The following is a 4,933-nucleotide window of genomic DNA, read 5'->3' as shown; positions in this document are numbered from 1 at the left end:
TTCCTTCCTCCTTAAAGCAGACCGTTCTATAGCAAATGCAAGAAAATCTGATTTGAAAAGCCATTAGGAAACACTTTCACTAGCGCCTTAATAGCGCTGCTATGGAGGGTCCGCCTTAATAGTGCTGCTATGGAGGGTCCGCCTTAATAGTGCTGCTATGGAGGGTCCGCCTTAATAGTGCTGCTATGGAGGGTCCGCCTTAATAGTGCTGCTATGGAGGGGCCGCCTTAATAGAGCTGCTATGGAGGGGCTGCCTTAATAGTGCTGCTATGGAGGGGCCGCCTTGATAGTGCTGCCATGGAGGGTCCGCCTTAATAGTGCTGCCATGGAGGGTCCGCCTTAATAGTGGAGCTATGGAGGGTCCGCCTTAATAGTGCTGCTATGGAGGGGCTGCCTTAATAGTGTTGCTATGGAGGGGCCGCCTTAATAGTGCTGCTATGGAGGGTCCGCCTTAATAGTGCTGCTATGGAGGGGCTGCCTTAATAGTGCTGCTATGGAGGGGCCGCCTTAATAGTGCTGCTATGGAGGGTCCGCCTTAATAGTGCTGCTATGGAGGGTCCGCCTTAATAGTGCTGCTATGGAGTGTCCGCGTTAATAGTGCTGCTATGGAGGGGCCGCCTTAATAGAGCTGCTATGGAGGGTCCGCCTTAATAGTGCTGCTATGAAGGGTCCGCGTTAATAGTACTGCACAATGGTTGTGCCCTCTCAGTGCAGCTCTTAAGCATTTCAATTGTAACTCGCATCATGAGCTTTGTGGAAACAAATTGCAATTTCCCTCTTAAAAGACAAATTCTTCTTCACAATGTTTTCCTCCCGGAATTGTAAATCTTGTTTGCTTAGATAATTACTGTTCTCTTTGGCTCAGTTCACTTGGTTGAAACTGAAGGAACCGGCAGGAGAATATTCACTCGTTTCAGATCGGGACCCCATCTTGTGTCTATAAGCCCTCCGTGCTGCCAAACCCACCATGAGAAGCCCGGGTGACAACACAGGACCACGTTCAGGACACAGGAACTGAGCGTTGTCACCCTATAACAGGAGGGGGTCACCGGGTGTTATTTCAGTGCAATCTGCAGGTTATAGATGATGAAGTGACATTGACACTGGAAGGTGATGAGGGGATTATAGTTGTCGGATTTGTGTTTACTTTCTCGGCCTGCTGCTGTGACTTGCATTGTGCATTATCCGGCGGCCGCGTTGCCCTGTTAGCACAGCAGCCGGTGTGCAGCTCTTGCCCCCTGACCGCCAGCATATGAAAACACTGAAAGACGGGCTTGCCCTTTAATACTCCCGACTCGCTAACTGTTCTGCTGTTTTGCCATACGTGTAAGCGTCCGCGTTAGCACAAATTTGGCTTTTCCCTCCTATAATTACATCCCACAGGCCACAGTCGGTTCGGTCGCCGTGGCGTCCCACGTTCTGTCCCGGCCCCCCCATGCCCCCCCCCTCTCCCGACAGATGCGACGATGTTCGTCTCATGCACCGCGCTCGCTGGCAGCGGGGGGACATTTCCAGACGGTGGGGTGGTGCGTGTAGAGGCGCTACCTGGGGACGAAGGCTGGCACGCTATTGGCAGGGGCTGTGCCCCCGTGCAACGCAGGCCACTTCATCATCCTGTCAGCGCCGCGCGAGCTTATGGCTGTTCGGCTAAATTTCCGGTCAGGACCCCGGCCGGCTGCAATTAGTCACTTGTCCCCGGCATGGAGCAGGAGAAGCGCGATTTTTAACCCTTCCGCCACCGAGGCTTGAACGCCGCGTCCCCCCGGCTGGATGGTGTACGGCTTGTTAGGCAGAAATCACCAGCGTTACAAAACCTTATGGCGGCTCATCCTGGAGATGGAAAGATTAACGCGTTTCCCAATCTGCGGCTCATCGACTCTTGTACGCGGCGGGTCAGATTCAGGACCGAGAAGGGAACCGATCCCGAACCATACACTGGGGGCTCATTCACATGAACAGGCCTTATGTCACGGGCTTCGATAAAAAAAAAAAAATCTGTTCTTATCAGTTTTCGGGGGAAGAAAGACACCATCTCCGGACCGGGGGATGGTTGTTGAGTATTCTCTGGAGTAATAGGCGGGTGCCGGAGGGGTTTCCTTTCCTCCTGGGTTGATTCTGGTCCGGTTATGCCGGGCTTGTCCCCAGTTATAGGCAGGAACCACTCTGGTGCTACTACCTTCTGGTAGGGATGGGGCTGCGCTTGTCTGGCCGGAGGGTTCGGGGAGCGCAGAAGCCGGCGGTACTGTGCCCCCTGGGAATGGCGTCTGAGGGTGTGCCGGAAAATCACTTGGGTTTGGGACCCCACTTGATTTTCCTTCACCAGGTCACGGTTACTCAAGCTTTATCTGCACCACGCCTCTTGGCAAGGCCTTCTGGCTAGTCCGGGGCAATTTTTATATTTTGGACTGGTTTGTGCACTGGCATCTTATTTATTTTAAGCACCATTTTTATGCCCGGCTGCACTTTTTGACTTCACAGAGTGACAGAGGGTGCGGGTACCTTCGGAGCCTGTTCCTGAAGTTGAGGAGGAGGTTCTGTGACCTACACAAGGGCCTCCTGCCTCCTACCACTCGGGTCTCCCTTCATGGGAGCCCCCAACCTAGTACTCGGTGATGATGGGCCACAGAGGGGTGTGATGATGACAGGCCACAGAGGGGTGTGATGATGGGTCACAGAGGGGTGTGATGATGAGCCACAGAGGGGTGTGATGATGGGTCATAGAGGGGTGTGATGATGGGTCACAGAGGGGTGTGATGATGAGCCACAGAGGGGTGTGATGATGGGTCACAGAGGGGTGTGAAGATGGGCCACAGGGGGGTGTGATGATGACAGGCCACAGAAGGGTGTGATGATGGGTCACAGAGGGGTGTGAAGATGGGCCACAGGGGGGTGTGATGATGACAGGCCACAGAAGGGTGTGATGATGGGCCACAGAGGGGTGTGATGATGGGCCACAGAGGGGTGTGATAATGGGCCACAGAGGGGTGTGATGATGACAGGCCACAGAGGGGTGTGATGATGGGCCAGAGGGGTGTGATGATGGGCCACAGAGGTGATAGGCCACGGAGGGATGTGATGATGGGCCACAGAGGGGTGTGATGATGGGCCACAGAGGGGTGTGATAATGGGTCACAGAGGGGTGTGATGATGACAGGCCACAGAGGGGTGTGATGATGGGCCAGAGGGGTGTGATGATGGGCCACAGAGGTGATAGGCCACAGAGGGATGTGATGATGGGCCACAGAGGGGTGTGATGATGGGCCACAGAGGGGTGTGATGATGGGTCACAGAGAGGGGTGTCCCAGAGGAGAGGGGTCCGCCGGCCTTCGGGTAGGTGGAGCCAAGTCGTTCTTGTCCCTGTCAGGAGCCTTGCGCCCCGGGGTAATCAGGAAATCGTGACCCTTCCTCATCAGAGGACCAACAGCACCCTTGTGCACTTTTCTTTTAGTGTGTTGTGATTTCACGATTCACTTTTTTTGTTCACAGGGGATGTTTTTCGATGCACGCTCCACGGGCTTCAAAAAAACAAAACATTGATTAGCGCAATGACACCGAAAAATCCTCTCCGTGTCCTCTTCACACCATACATAGGCATCATGTCTCCTTTTTACGCAACGCATCACCGCGCATTGCTCCGCTCCTGTGCATAGAGATGAATGGAGTGACATTTTGCGGCATGACAATAAAGTTTTAAAAAAGGGGGGGGGGAAAAAGTGAAGTCTTGTAACCGCCCCTATGCAATGCACACCAATGGGCGCTCGTTATACGGACCTAAATGCCTACCTCCCCCCTGGTAGGAACAGGCCTTTAAAAAATGATGTACGTATGTATCTCTTTAAATGCAAAATCTTCCGTTTAGCAAGTCTAGAGATCAGTTGCGGCATGCCAGCTGAAAGTTTAATATCAGCCTTGCGGTGGGAGTGCCTGGAAATAGGTGATTATAAGAGACAGAGAGTTCAGTGTGTGAGTAGTCCTGGAAAGGGGGCGGAGCAGTGGCACAGATTCTGTGTCACTGCAGCCTTAGCATTGTACCCCGACATACAGAAGAGGAAGGGTGAGCGGATCACAAAAAGGTCAGCACTGGAACTATTACATTATATGATTTTCAGCTATGGACGGAGATGCCCTTTAAGGTATGCACACCGCGCAGCCTAAAAAGAAAGTAAATACCCGCCCGCTGGCACATGTACCTAATATAAAGCAGTCACATCCGATGCTCGCCTCACGTTTTGGTCGTCGGATCCAGCGCTATAGTCCGCATTATTCCGCGTTATATCCGAAATGACCTTTCCGGGCTTAGAACAAAAACTTTATTTTTTGTTAACGGCTCCAAGGACACGAACCGTTTATCTGTCCGATCTCCCATCACATATCTGTCCTTTTTGTCTGGAAGTATTCAAACGATTTTGCTGCCTTATCAGCAGCCATCTTGGCGTGGAAGCCGTGCCAAGAATCCATCGCGGCGCATTCGTTTTTCACGTCTGTCTCCTTGGCCTGTAACGCTCCATCTTCCCGGCTGCGGTATCAGGGACGTGTCCGGGCGGAGATGATCCCGGATAATTAGCACACAGAGAACATGGAGGACAATTGTCTTCTCAGTGTTCTCTGCGTTGTGATTGTGTTTATCAACGCAGAGCGGACATGGGGGGTGGGGGGGGCGGCACACCCTTAAAGTTCAAATGGGACCACACTGCATCACATATGTGAGGTATGGTGGGGTATGATGATGATGATGATGAGGGGGGCACAAGCAGTGATGATGGGTCACAGAGAGGTGTGATGATGGGTCACAGAGTGATGTGATGATGGGTCACAGAGGGGTGTGATGATGGGTCACAGGGTGGTGTGATGATGGGTCACAGAGAGGTGTGATGATGGGTCACAGAGTGATGTGATGATGGGTCACAGAGGGGTGTGATGATGGGTCACAGGG

Source organism: Nanorana parkeri, unplaced genomic scaffold (assembly GCF_000935625.1).
Source record: "Nanorana parkeri isolate BGI_ZX_2015 unplaced genomic scaffold, ASM93562v1 scaffold1349, whole genome shotgun sequence".
Taxonomy (NCBI): Eukaryota; Metazoa; Chordata; class Amphibia; order Anura; family Dicroglossidae; genus Nanorana; species Nanorana parkeri.
The sequence above is the reverse complement of the archived record's forward strand: the minus strand, read 5'-3'. Positions refer to the sequence as shown.